At 38.0% G+C, this 15,902-nt stretch overlaps 1 non-coding gene across 1 annotated transcript; it reads left to right on the forward strand.

The window, feature by feature from the left end:
• Window positions 1–3,919: 3,919 nt before the first annotated feature.
• On the forward strand, window positions 3,920–4,051 carry LOC115031022. The gene has a single exon (XR_003836611.1). It is a non-coding gene; the product is annotated as a small nucleolar RNA SNORA17 (small nucleolar RNA).
• The last annotated feature ends 11,851 nt before the right edge of the window (window positions 4,052–15,902 follow it).

Consider the following 15,902-nt stretch of genomic DNA (forward strand, 5'->3'; position numbering starts at 1 on the left):
TCCTTGTATTGTTTTTTTTTTTTTTTTTTTCTGTTATTATCCTTTGAAGGGCTGGATTCGTGGAAAGATAATGTGTGAACTTGGTTCTGTCATGGAATGCTTTTGTTTCTCCATCTAAGGTAAGTGAAAATTTGGCTGGGTATAGTTGCCTGGGCTGGCATTTGTGTTCTCTTAGTGTCTGTATAACATCTGTCCAGGCTCTTCTGGCTTTCATAGTCTCTGGTGAAAAATATGGTGTTATTATGATAGGCCTGCCTTTATATGTTACTTGACCTTTTTCCCTTACTGCTTTTAATATTCTATCTTTATTTAGTGCATTGTTGTTCTGATTATTGTGTGTCCGGAGGAATTTCTTTTCGGGTCCAGTCTATTTGGAGTTCTGTAGGCTTCTTGTATGTTCATGGGCATCTCTTTCTTTAGGTTTGGGAAGTTTTCTTCTATAATTTTGTTGAAGATATTTGCTGGCCCTTTGAGTTGAAAATCTTCAGCTATGTTCTGATGAAACTTTATTGCAAACCTTAGAATCTTAGCTAATGAAATTAGACACAAAAGAGTGATGTCTGTGTATTCCAGAGTAAAACTTGAACTTGAACTTGAAATTTGTTCAATTAATCAACATGGATAAAAATTACTCATTAAGATTCCCTTTCTTGGGCATTATATTAAGCCAGGTTGACAATTAGAAGTTACCATCGCACGCACCAACATGCCATCAGCAACACCAAAGACTCTCTCCAGCAGTCCTGTGCATCTTTTGTAATCCTCTGTGAATACTGTAATGTTCATGAGTTTCTTTGGGCCTTAAAAGTTGTGTCGGCTTCCTGTATCTAATGAACCCACCCTACCCTTAAGACCAAAGGTTTAAATTTGGAGGAAATAACTACTCATTCATATATCAAAATAACCATTCATGTTTAAAATAACAATGTCATCCTTAGATGAATGAAATATTGGAGAATAAAGTGTCATATTGCATACAACTACTTATAAGAGTTTAGAAAAAAGTTCTCTCTCTCTCTCTCTTTCTCTCTCCATATGTGTGTGTTCAAGTGCATTTGAGTATAGAAGAAATAAGGAAATACTGTTTGAAAAACTCTCTAATTACTGAAACTTGGAAAAGTTAAATCATTTCAACAAATTTAATTTTTTTAATTAAATATTTAGAAAAAAGTTTAATTTAAATTCATGGGGGAAATGAATTTAATGCAATAATCATGGTAACTGAACTTAAAATACACTTGGGGAACCTGGTGAAAGCTGGGCAATGGGTCTTTATGAAGTAGAAGTGGCTATTGTTTAGTCTTATCAACAGGGTTATATGTATTTGTCTTTCCTTTGGACCAAAAAAAAAAAAAACAGTTTTCTATAATAATAGAACTATGCAATTAATATAGAGATAGTTTCATAGTATGAATGGCTTCTCAACCACAGAACTGACAATCCAAAAGAATGTCTATTAATAAATCCTAAAACAAAGTACATTGGTATCTAAATCCAAATTGATGCCATACTGATATTCTTAATTTGAAATCCAGTAGCAGCTGTTTACTGTAAACCAGATGTTCAGAGAGAACATGCACATCACCTAATTTTGCTTGGCAAAGTTGATCACATTGTATGTAATGTTCACTTTGATTTAGTCATGATGATATTGTTATACTAGCCTGATATGTATTTAGGATATCCCCTTCTTTTGTAAATTTAATCTCAATGGCTACAAGTTCCTTAAGATCATGAAACATTCAACATATATTTTATATCTTCAATCTATTTTCAAACATCAGACCTTTAAAACATACTTGGTGATCAATTAGAAATCAAGACAGTACTTTTATAATTTTTTAGTAGAATATTTCTCAACAGCCATGTCTTTTCATAAAAGCATTACTCTACGTTATAATGAACTAATTTTTATTAAAATTTTTGTTTGTGAATAAGACTATAGAAAAGAATCTGAAATTTTTTATTTTAAAATTATCTGTGTTAAATATTAATATTTCAAAGAGGAAAAAATAGCAACCAGATCTAGCAGGAAAGAAGACTTCATATGAAGGATACTATATTGTACTTTCTTATAGGGGCTGATGGTGAGACATGGTCTCATTCTAGAGCAAGTTGGCCTCAAATTCACAGAAATTCTACTTCTCAGTCTACTGGTTGCTGGGAATTTACTCATGAAACACTCTACCCTCCTCATAATCTTAAAATACAACAATATACTATAATAAGATCTATCTGTACAATAAATCAAATCCATTGAAGTACTTATCACTTGAGATAGGAAACAAAAAATAAAGGCTGGTAATAAAGGAATTTAATTCTCAAGAATGAGGGGGCAGAGCCTTTGGGACTACACAATGTTAAAGCTGAGGCCTGACCATCAAATACTCAGCCTGCTGCTGACACTGTAGCTGTTTTTACAGGCTGAAATTAATTGTTTATTGGCCTAACACACAAAGTCATTAATGATAAATTTTGCAGAAAAATAGTAAGTTTTGAATCCATTGCAGCAATTAAAGAGGAACAACCAATTTAACATGACTTAAATTTCAAGTGTTGCCTCATTTCCTGTTGTTTCTTTATCATCTCATTAATTAATTGTTGATCTTAGTGCCTGGGCCATTGGTGTTTTGTTCAGAAAGTTTTCTCCTATACCAATGAGTTCAAGACTATATCATACTTTCTTTTCTATTAGATTTCTTGTATTTGGTTTTGTGTTGAAATCTTCGCTCCACTTGAACTTGAGTTTATGGGGATGATTTTAGCTGAGACCCCTGGCAGTGTGGACATTAAACTTGAAGTAGCCACCTCCTGTAGTCAGGCAGGATTCCCAGTGGAGAGATAAGGACACCAACCCACCCACAAAACTTTTTGCCCAAACTTTGTCCTGTCTACAAGAAATGCAGAGACAAAGATAGAGCAGATACTGAAGGAATGGCCAACCAATAACTGGGTCATTGAGCCCCATTCCATGTACAATCACTAATCCCTCACATTATTATGCTTGCCAACAGAGCCCGGAGAGAGGCAGGGCCTGCTGCTCCCCCTGCTGCTTCTGCTGCTTCCTGCTGTTGCATTTGCTGCTTTACTGTTTGCTACATTGCTGGTTGGCTGAATTGCTGATTGAAGATATTCTGTGATGAAGGTTGAACTTGCTCGAAGAATTTGATGCTATTAATCAGCAGGAAGTAGTCTAAAGAGGTCTACGCCCCCTTTCCTCTCTGACATTATTTCTCACCTAGGGTTGGGAGTTGAAAGAGATTGGAGGTAGAGAAGGGTTGTAGATATAAGAACCCAATAAAGCAGCCAAAAATTGTGGTTACAAGAGTCAACTTAGGGAATCTCAGTAAAAGACTGCCTGGACTACATTGGCCTGTTGCCATATCTGTGAGAGAGTATTTTGGTTGATGATTAACTGTCAATGGATAATAGCCCAGTGTGCAGTCAAAGGAACATCCCTAGGCTGTTAGCTATAGGTTACAAAAGAAAGCTACCCAAGCATGAACCAGTGAGCAAGGCAGAGACTCAGCAGGTAGAGCCCCTCTACAGTTCCTACTTGAATTCCAGCTATAATTTCCCTCAGTGATGGCCTATGCTCAGGAAGTATAAGCAAAATATTTATTTTGATCTCCAAGTTGTTTTGGTCCTAGTTTTGATTACAGAACAGAAAAGTAACTAATACAAGTCACAGTCTGAAGAAAGGTTACCATGCCTAGTCATCTGAAACCAGGCCACTTAACTCTCCAAGGGCATTCTTACTCTACCCTGGGGAAGATGATTTCTGGTCTTATAGTACAATGAAGTAAGCTATGGGACATCAGTACAAAGCCATTTATAAAAATAATAATCTAATAACTAAAAATAAATTGTTTTTAAAGTCATTTTAGTAAGAAATAATTTGGGTTCTGAGTGTAGCTCACCTGCCTCTCAAAGAGTTGCAGGAGTGGCCCCTGTGTTACATGTATATCAGTAGGGAGCAGAGAGGAGAGAGGCTATGTCTACACTCAAAGGTAGGACCTAGGAACATCTCAATGATTAATAGCCTAATATTCCCTTTAAAAAGTGAGCCTGAGATGACAGCCAGGCCAGCGTCAGGAAGGTCCAAATGGACTCCATCAACAGGGAGCAAGGCAGAGACTAGAAGATTCCAGGCTGAGACTATGGGCCCCCAGCAGGAGTGAGCCTAAGACAAATGACCCTTGCAAAGGCCCATCTAGGCATGCTGAGTGAGAAGTGATCCCCAGATGAACAACAGAGTGGCTCCATAGGGTCCATACAGGAAGCAAGCCTGAAATGACCACCAAGCCTGGGAGAGGGGTCGGATCATGCCCAAGATGACCCTGCCCAGCCCCATAATGTACAAGTCAGACATAACAATCCTGAAACTATTCCTGGGGTGACCCCAGACACTCAGAGACCCTGAGCACCACTAATAACAAGTAAGTGGTGGAGAAATGGAGGAGAAAGAGAAACAGAAGGATGTGGGCACAATGAAGAGAGGCAGAACTGGAGACTTGAAGGTAGTGAGGAACAGCCTGATTGTGGAACTAGAGATGCCACCTGAGACCACAGCGGGGTCCTGGCCTGTACTGCCACCTGTGGTGACATATGGGTCCATGTCCCTGCAGGAGCAGAAGTCTGTTACCACCAAGGCCAGGCAGATGTGTGTGTCTGGTGTGCTTCCTGGGGACATGCTGATGTCTGAGGGCTTTGCAAAACTGGCCCTACCTCTCTACTGGGCTGACCCTACGGCATGAGATCAGACAGAGCTGATCCCACCTCTAGCCAGCTGCAGTGTTCAGGAAAGCAGGCCTTGCACATTTCAGGAACTGCAGGTGAGCAGGCCCTGAGGATTTGAGGGAGTGAGCAAAAACTAGCCCTACCACTACTCAACTCCCATGCAGTGGCATAGATGAGGGAGAAATACCCTCCTCCCTCCTTACCCTTCACCACCTGCAGCAGGCAGGAGACCTATCCCTGAAGTCATGAAAGAAGGAGAGTTGGTCTTGTCCCTCCTGAGCTGCAGCACTTGGGAGAGCAGGTCCTGTACCACACCTAGGCAGCACAGTCGAGCTTACCCTACCTGTGGAGGTTGCAGCAGAGCAGCCCTCAAGGGCACGAGCACAGGAGTAGAGACCCTGCCTCTTGTTTGGTGGGCAGAGACACAGATAAAAGAGACATACCCGTCTCCCCTCCCTCATCCCTGGCCATCTATAGCAAATAAAAGAACTTGTCATGAGAGTGGAAGAACTGGCTAAGTCCCTTGCCAGATGCAACTCTTGGGACAATGGACCCTGCACTTAGCCTGAGCAGCAGGATGGAGATGGCCTTGATCAAGGGATTTGCTGGTGAGCCTGCCCCGAGGGCATGATAGCAGGAGAGCAGGCAGACTAACCAGCTCAGATACCTCTCAGATCCAGGGTTTTAGATTGGCCTACCCCAACACCCCCATACATGGATTGCTGGAATCCATGTAGTGGTTGTCCCTACAGGTGCAAAACTTCAGGTTCTCCATGACACAGGGCAACAACACGAAAGCTGAGAGGAGTTCATTGGAAGATGCAGGATTGATAATGTCACCAAAGCCAGAGGCCTCGAACCAGACCAGTGACTCACTGCATAGAACATTTTTGATCAAAGAAGTGTGGACAAAGAGTATATTGTGAAATACACTGTGACACACTTCAGCTTCCACAATGAGATTATTTTTCTCTGTTGGGAGTAGAAGGTTGCAAAGGTGGCAGATGAGTATCAGGAGAGGACAAGATGACTGGAATTAAGATGCATGATGGAAAATTCACTAAGAACAACAAAAAAAAATTTTTTTAATGTAGCTCAGTTTGCAGTATTTGCTTATCACACAATAATATCTAATATGACCATAAAAACATACATCTATAGTTCTATCTATCATCAATAAGGAGATGCAGGGGGATCAATAGTTGACAGCCATACTTGACTACCTACCAGTTTATGGGGAACCCTAGGTTACATGAGATCAATAATAAAACTAACAAATGAGCAGTGGTTTTATTTCACAAAATAGGTGGTGGCAGGTAAACTCTTTCTAAGATAAGTCATTACTACTATTTAATTATATTTAGAAAAACAAATTTGATCCAGAGTAAAGCTTAAAAAATAATTAAATGCAGGTAATTATTGATCACTTCTAGTAAATGCAAGCCATCAAATTAATGCTACATGTAAACACTATTCAGTGTCAGACTCTTAGAGTGCAAAGTACTTGCCATGGAGACTTTAAAGTTGTTTTTTGTTTGGGTTTTTTTGTTTTGTTTTGTTTTGTTTTTTATCTCAGTGCTACATTTCTTCCTTTATTAGTTATTTCTCTAATCTTTGTGAGAAAATTACCTGATAGAGCAATTTAAGGGAAAAAGGATTGTGTTTATTGGTTGAACATAAACTTCATTTTCAATGATCCCACATTCAATTGGAACTTTACATAAAAATAAATGGATATACATTAATCTGAAAGCAATTGATTGACAGATATCAGGCTTATCTTTGTTAGCAGTGATAAAAATCACAGGGAAAAAAGTGTTTCTGGTTTCATTGAAAACTATGGATGAAATAAAATGTGGAAAGGCCCACTTGTATTTAAGTCTAAATATTGAGGATTTAAATCAGCTTCAGCTGACGCCTAGGGAAAAGGCCAGTGGAATTTTAATCACTAACTGAGTATTTCCAGTTATTTTTAAAGTGAGTGTCATAAGCAAGGATGAATCATTCTTTATATTGCTTCAAAGTAAAAGTATTCAGACACATACGAAGCTACCTTTAAAATCGAGGTGTATTGATGTGGATTCAAGGCTTCCAAAGAAGTATTTTAAGCAGAACTTTATATACTCTGTGATTTACCAGATGCACAATTCATCAGTCTGTTTTATGATCTTGGAGCAAAAAGTCACAGGTGCTGACTAGAACACACATTTAAAAGAAGATTCTGTGCTCCAGTTACCATGTATTCTACAGAAGTTAAATTAAGGCAGATGCTACAGAGACAAACACACATCTCCATAATATCAACCAGCGCAAGCTTAGTAACTTCTAACACCATTAATGCGTTAGACCCCTGAGGATAAGTCCGAAAAAAGAAAAGAAAACATTATCCTTGCCTTCTTCTATTTTCCAAATATAAGAATATGTGTAAGATTTAGAAGATTATATTAGTTTTGAGACCAAACATTTTTGTAATACTAAAGATATGATTATAGATAAAGTCACCTCAACATTCTTTCTATATTTTATTTTCAAGTAGAAATACCTGATGTACAATTAAAGATAAAATTATACTTGAATGTTATTTTTGTAGGTATGTGTGGGGATGAGAATGGCAAAGAACCCATAAGTTTAGATATTTGAATGTTTCGTCCAAGTTCATGGAACTGTTTGATAAAGATTAGAAGACATGAGCTTCTTGTAGAAGATCTGCCACTGAAGTAGGCTTTGCTCTGTCGAAATCTCCATACCATCCCTAGTTCTTCCTATGTCATGCCTGTGGATCAGTAAGCTCTCAGTTTCCTGCTAGCACACTGCCTGCTGCATAAAGTGGTCATGAAACCTAAGCTGCTAAAACTATAAGCACAAAATAAACTCTTCTATAAGTTAAAAAAAAAAGAAGAAATACCTGATGTGCCTAAAATATAATCCACAATCTATACATGATTTTAAATTGTTAATGACTGTGCTAATAGAAAATAACTAGCAAAAATAAGTTTAGTATTGGCCAAATATTATCATTTTCTCATATATATATATATGTATATATATATATATGTCAGTGTGTGATAATATATGATGATATATATATAATGTTGAATATATATTCGACATTAAAATTATTAATAAAGTATTTTATATTATTTTTTGAGTTGAGCCTCTTAAACTACTGTATATTGAACAGCTACAATCTGTTCTTGTTTGCATGAACAAATGCTACAAATGTGGCAAGAACTAGCACACTGGACACAATCAGTATCAGCAGCTTGACAAATGGTTTTCTTGTAAGAACTCTCTTTATTTTGTCCACAATTCCAGAAAATATATGCTAAGAAATACTATAAATTATGATGGGAGTGGTTGCACCAAGTCATTTTTCAAGTTTCCCCAGCTGGGATGTCAGACTCCAACACCATGAGCTGCCTTCAGTTTCTGTTACTAACCTGACCTCACAGGGTATGAATAGAGGCTACTGTTCTAGGGAAGATAGTAAGTTAAGAAGGATCACAGGCAAGCCAGGAGCCAAGTACTGATTGTAGTGAAAATTCTGGAATTTTGGGTTCTTTAAAAACACAGAATTATAAGAATGTTTCCATTGTGATCCCAATTATGAGCCTATGCCAACTAGCCTCATAACAATGCCTTATGCTCTAGCAGAGGCATGGTTTTGCCAGCGGTAGACAGTTCCTATGATTATATGACATTTGGAATTCTCAGGAATTTTCAGAGGATATATAAATCCTAGGACCCTGAGAGGCAGTATGGTTTCTTGGTTGATCGTTGTTGATTGTTGTCAGTTGTTTTTGGACACCATTTTTTATGTAGTTGTGCATAAAGAAGAAACAAGAAGAAATTAGATATCCTGATGGCAAAGAACAAACTTGCTCCAAAGAACTAGAAGACTCGTCAGCAGGAAGTAGTCTAGTGATAATATCACACCCTCTCTGAGCCCTGACTTTATTCGGGGATCTCTTTCCTTTCCTCTCTATTATTCTTTCTTTCCTATCTAGTGATAGGGGGTGAAACTATGGAGGAGAAAAGTTGGAAGAAAAAGAAACCCACAAGGTAGCAAACACTAGCTAGAAGCAAAGAAGAAATAAGAGAAATTATATTCCAGGATCTCTATCTCTATCTCCCCCCCACACCTCTATCCTTATTTCTCTCCTATCTGGTGATAGGGGTTGAAACTGGGGGGATCAAACCAGCAAGTAAACAAGTGAGTGGAAAGTTTGTTTTCAAAAGCTTATTTAGGGAAAAACTTTCCAAGACCAGTAAAATATCTAACTATATTCTCAATACTTATATCTGCACCCACAGAAAAGTGTAGCCCTCACCGCTCACCAAAGAAGTTTCTCTTTGCAGAAGATGGAGCTGGTTAAAGAAACCTAGAGCTAATTGAAATGCAGAGAGCAGCTGATTATGGGAAATACATCCCCAAATGATATTTACAACACAATCCCTACACCTAAGGCTCAGGGAAATATGGAAGAAGAGGGATAGAAAGATTGTAAGAGACAAATGGCTAGAAAATCTACTGAGAGATTGTCTTCAATATGACAGGGAAACTACATCCATGAATTACAACATTGCTTTCTAAATAGACCTGAAAATGGCAATACCAGTTGGTAAAGCAATGAGGATGGGGGAAAGCTCATGGCACCCCACCCCTAGCTGAAGGATTACAGAAAATGATTGCTGACAGCAAGAGAGTGAGGTTTCTCTTCAATTAGTTGTCCAACACCAGTTCATCTGTTCCCAAATACGCACATCTAAGTAGCACTAAACCAAATGACCAGGCTGTATTCATATATTTATACCTGTGTCTATATGTTACAATAATTTAAAAAGGAAAAAGAAGGGGTGAATTTGAGAAGGAAATAAGAAGGAAAATGGAAGAGACTGGAAGGGGAGAAGGGAAAGAAAGTAATGTAGCTATAGCATACATACATAAAAATAAAATGAAAATGAAAAATTCATAAAGAAATTTGCTGTTTGTTACCCTGAAATAATAGTGCCACTATAGGATATTACAGATATCTTGCTGGGTTGACTATTGTCACTGTTTATAGGCATCGTAGCTGTGTAGGACCACTGATTTCTTCACCTTAACACAAGGCATAGTATATTTTGTTAGTGCTAAGAGCTTGTCCTCAGGAATGGGACTTCCAAATCCTATCCATCCAGATCTCTCAAAATTCAGGATCCAACGTATTTGCAATAACTCCAGCAACAGGTTCTTACATTTCAAGTCTTAGGAGGCAAAAAGGGGCAATGACATCAGTCAATATTGGTTTTGGAATCTTGGACTCCAATGACCAATAATTTGAAAGGACAGTTGTCATACCTAACACTGGACCTTTTGTAAGATAGTCTATGGATTTTGTGGGGAGTTTTATTACATTTTGGGTTGTAATGTGTGTGTGTGTGTGTGTGTGTGTGTGTGTGTGTTTGTGTGTATGTTCATATATATTATTTGTATTTTTAAGCAACTTACATATTATTTCCTATGGCTTTGTCAAGCATCTTTAGTAGTATTTATCTCTCCTCCCTCCCTCTTCTTCAGTATTACTTTCTTTTCCATTCTCCAGATGTAGTCCCTTATTTCAATTTTCACACTTTTCCCTTCATAGCACCTGTGTTGTTGTAGATAATCAGTACTTGTTTAATCGGATTTAAGGCCTGCTCAGTTGCAGTATATTCATGCCTGATACTGAAAACATACCCAAATACTGGACCCATGGATGGAGTTGTAATAGACCTTAGAGGAGGACCTACTACTGTCATTTCCCAAACCAATGTAATGTCTGCTTTCTAACTACTTATCTGCATGTATGGGTAGCTCTCATGCCTTATTAATGAAGTTTCTTTTTGCAACAGGAGTTACTACTACAGAGAACCATAATTGGCTATAATACAGAGGTATGGGTTCCTAAATCTATAATGCAAGCCCTACAGCTAAGGCTTACTGACCATCATGAAAGAGGGATCCAGAGGACAGGGATTCATGGTGCTAGATATTATTTAGACATGACAAAGAAACTGTAATCATGACATCTCAACATCATTGTCTGAGCATGACTTGCATAATGACATCAGTTGACATGCCAACATTGATAGGGAAAGAACTGCAAGCTATCATCTGCTTAAAGAGGTAAAATCAGTCTTTTCTCTAAATGACCCATAGAAGATTATCAAATTCCAGTGCTCATCCCTAAATAATGTATATAAGGCACAACACTATATGAGAACAGTAGAATATACACTTACGTGTGTGTAAATAATAATTATAGAAGATGTCATGAACTTAAAAGAAGGGGCATGGAAAGGGTTGGAGTGGGAGAGGGAGGAGCAGAAACTATATAAAGACAATACTAATACATTGCCTTGTCCTCTATCTTTTTGTTTTTCTTGGATTATTATTTGTTGAACTTTTTAATTTCTTTTGTTTCAAGACAGGACCTCAAAAGCCAGTCATGAACTTACAATACTCCTGCCCCAGCCTCCTGGGTGTATAAATTATAGGTATGTTCCATCATTCCTAGCTTTATGTCGGACTCTTAATCATACAATAAAGAAAATCAGTCTCTGTAACTCATATTTGCCAATAACTTCTGCATGAATAGATTTGCAAATGATTCAGTGACATAGATACAGCAAAGATGTAAATAAGAAAACAAAAGCTAAGAGATCCTGGACCTACTAAAGAAGTGTGATCTACCTGTGGCAGCAGACGAAGCATAGTTTGCTATGTTTCATCATCTGTCATCTTAATTATTTTCTCCTTCACAGTCCCCTGCCACTTACAGCATTTAAAACTTTCCTACACAATGTAAATAAAGATTTTATCTGTACGATGACCAAAGGAATGTGCTCAAACTGAAAGAACTTCATCAGTAGAAAATATCCACAAGCAGAAGTGTTCCAATGTAATACTGACAAAATCAGCAACTGGAAGCTGACAAAGCTCTCTCCTGTGCCATGCTTGCCTACAGCAACTTCTCCCTATTGACAGGCTGGGAAGCAAGACAAAATGTGTTTTGGGAAATCAGAATTGGAATGAGGAGTATGTGAGAGGGCCAAAGTCATGCAACATGAGGAGAGTATGAAATTCAACTCGAATGTTCCAGTTGGCAGTCACCATCTATGCTTTCACTGGAATTGACAGAGATAACAGGAATGACTTGTGCATTTTGTGGCTTTTGTGAATACTGAGTTTCCTTTCCATTGTTTCTGTCAAAAGTTGTAGAGACAGAGACTGGTCTTCATTTCAGAATATCCTAAATTACCCCAAAAGACTTCAGCTGTGAATGGATAAAATAAAGACAAGCAATGGTAAATAAACTATTATATTTCCGGGTGTTTGAAGTGGTTCCAGCTGTTGGTCTAATTCTATCTATGCAGAAAACTGCTTTCAGCAAACTCAGGCTAAATTGTTCAACTAGCTTGAATGAATGAAATTTTATTGGAGAGCTTACAAAAAGTAGTTTATAACAATCAGGTCAGAAATGTAACAAAGTGAATAGGAAGAGGAATTATTTCTTTAAAATGTACTTCGAACTGAAAAGGAAAGAGGCATTCACAAAAATTTAATTTAATATTGACTAATACTGAAAATTCACAGCTTCAAAGTTTTAATGGAAAAGCTCTCTCCATTCCCTAGCATAATGTTAGGTAATTGTGGAATTTATGTATTATAAAAGGCTTCATTCATCTGGTTTTCTCTATCTACAAACAGTCATCACGCTGAAGGATACACATCTAAGAATGTTAATATGATCAATGATATCCTTTGATTTATGGAATCATATTGACCCTTTATATCAATCAAAACAAATTTTGTTAAATGTCTGAGCCTTATATTGTATCCTAGAGGAAAACAAACTAAAATTTTGTCAAGTCTAGAAAAATCAGAGAATAGAATGAAAGCTTTAGAAAGTTTAAGATTTTCATTTTATTATTTTTCCTACAGTATATTATTTCTATTTTTCCTCACTCAAATCTTCCCAGTTCCTCCCCACATCCATCTGTATCCACTTAAATGTTGCTTGCTCCCAGCAAAAAATGAAAAAGAAAATCATATATATTTTTTTTCTCCCAGGCATTCAGCTTGCTGTGGAGTTTGGTTGATATACCTAGTGATACTCCAATAGAGAAAATTGATTTTACTCTTTACTGACAAATATCAATTGCAAATAGTATCTAAGTTAGGATGGAGAAATCTTGCCACTATTTTGAAAAAAAAAGGAACATAGCAAAAAAACAAAAGCAAAAACAAAACAAAACAAAAAACCCAAAAGACCCAAACAACATTCTGCTATGCTCATAATTAGAGCCTCAATCAACCCTCATAATGGAAGTTTCTTCTTTCAGTAGACAGGAACTAATATAGAAACCACCAACAGGACAATGTGTAGAGAACAAGACACATAGAAGCACTCAGTCCTAAATGAAAGTCTTCAACAAATCCATCGTCCAAAGGTTCAAGAGTTTATGCAACAGAGGAAGCAGAAATATTGTAAGAGCCAGAGGTGATGGACAACCCCAAGGGTGTTTTCCAAACACATTTTACTGATGCACAGATAAACTTAGACTGTTACACTAGGCACAACACTTGCAAAGTTTCAAGCCATACAGGATCCCAGCACTGAGATGGAAAATGGACAGAGATTCCCACATATAACTAAGCTTGAGGTTTTCAAGAATCAAAGTTAGAAAAGGACAATCCACCCACTTCATTTTACAGCACAGAATATAAAGCTATGCCTTTGGGACTTGCAACCACAAGAAGTAGACCCAGAACACCAATCTCCATCTGTGATGGCTTGGATATGCACAAGGAATGTCACTATTAGGAGGTGTAGCCTTGTTGCAGTAGGTGTGTCACTGTGGATGTGGGCTTTGGTACCCTAGTCCTAGCTTCTTTAAGTGTGTATTCTGCTCGCAGCCTTCAGAAGACGATATAGAACTCTCAGCTCCTCCTACACCATGTCTGCCTGGATGCTGCCATGCTCCTGCCTTGATGATAACGGACTGAACCTCTGAATCAGTAAGCCAGACCCAATTAAATGTTGTTATTTACAAGAATTCCCTTGGTCGTGCTGTCTGCTCACTGCAATAAAAACCTAACCAAGATACCATCACTGATCCTTATAGGTATTACATCATGTTTTTCCATGCTCCCTTCATAACAGCCTACCGTTACCTGCTGAACATCAACCTTGGTGTTTCTCAAAATTCTATTTATGAAATAGCATCCTCAGAGCCAGCCAGCTAAAATGCAAACTCTTGGGTCCACTTCTAGACCTGTTAAATCAGAGCCGCAAGTTTGTTGCATACATTCTGTTTATGAATCAACCTTCAATCAGGCTTAATCCACCTTGGCTTATTATATCCCAAGTTATATCTTAAAAATAAAAATTAAAAAATCAAGTACACAAGGAGATATGCAAACAAAAGAACAGAGGAAATTAATTCTTTTAAAGCCCTACATTATTATTTTTATAATTATGAAATTGACATAGTAAATAACACCATTATAAAATGATTTGATATCATTTTAAATGGAAAAATATGGAAATCCCTTTCCTAAGAACAATTTTTTAAGAATCATATATTCTAAAATGTACTAATTCAAAACTGGTTTATGTCATGTCAATAAATAGAACCTTGAACTCACATTCTACCATGGGAGCCCAGGAGGAACAGACACCTATGTAACGTGAAACAAGAGAACAGCTAACTTTGCATCTTCCTTCATGATTCATGACAAAACAGAATGGTGTTAGGTAATAGTAATGTGTCAGTACCCTTGTTTAAATTCCTTTGAGTAGCCCATACCAGTGCTACTGGTGGAAACTGAGAACAGATAGGCAGCATGCTTTATAATATTCTCGATCCCAGTGAGATGCTGATTAGCAAATCAAGAGTAAAAGTGGCAAGTGTATATATGTCCTAAAAGGCTACAGGGGAGACCTCTAATCAGATTGCTATTTCTGTAAGAGATTCATTAAATTTCATAAACCATAGACAGAAAGACAGACAGCAGCTTGGTGGTGCCTCAGAGAAAAGTCAACATAGCATAGTAAAGAATCCACAAACAATTTATAGGATCCATACCACGTGATTGATAGGTGGTCTGTAGCGTTGGCTTGTAGTCAAGCTGTCTCCAATGCATGGCTGGCAGAGCTGTCTCTTAGCCTGAGGCTTTGTATGCAGATTCAATTATGAGGGAGGAGAGAGCAAGAATCTAGAACACATTGATAGAAGAACTTGATAAAACAATGTAACCCTGGCTAACAGGTATGCTTTGGTACATGTATGTGCATATGTGTACATGTTTATGTGCACATGTGTTTGTATCTGTACTTGTGTATCTACTAGCAGAAGCAGAGCAGTTTTTTACACTGCATCTACCTCGTTTCAGTGCCTTATATCCCCTCTCCAATATCACCTATGAAAATATTTCAAACACCAATTGGATCAGTTTTACAATGTGGAGCTCTGATTATAAACCTTAGTGAAATCTAGTGAATATTTACATGTTAAAAGAATTAACTAGTTAGGGAAGCAGAAAACCGGCCTGAGTAGAGGCACAAGCCCCTTCCAGTCCGACCAGCACTGGGGTAGCTAGGGCGCAGAGTCAGCTGACACCCACGAGCTACCGAGGACACCCACCACAGGAACTTAAGACTTCTGGTGAGTGGAAAACAGTTTCTGCTCCAAACCAATCCCTCGGGACCTGAGACTGCATTAGTTAGGGAAACAGAAAACCGGCCTGAGTAGGGGCACAAGCCCCTTCCTGTCCAACCAGCACCGGGATAGCTAGGGCGCAGAGTCGGCTGACACCTGCCAGCTACCCAGGACACCCGCCACAGGATCTTAAGACTTCTGGTGAGTAGAACACAGCCTCTGCTCCAATCTCTAAATAGAGACAAATATAACAACTAACTCCAGAGATTACCAGATGGTGAAAGGTAAACGTAATAACCTTATTAACAGAAACCAAGACCACTCACCATCATCAGAACCCAGAACTCCCACTTTGCCCATTCCAGGGCACCCCAGCACACCGGAAAAGCTAGACCCGGATCTAAAAGCATTTTTCATGATGATGGTAGAGGACATCAAGAAGGACTTTAATAACACACTTAAAGAAATACAGGAGA

This window comes from Mus caroli, chromosome 4 (genome assembly GCF_900094665.2).
Source record: "Mus caroli chromosome 4, CAROLI_EIJ_v1.1, whole genome shotgun sequence".
Lineage (NCBI taxonomy): Eukaryota > Metazoa > Chordata > Mammalia > Rodentia > Muridae > Mus > Mus caroli.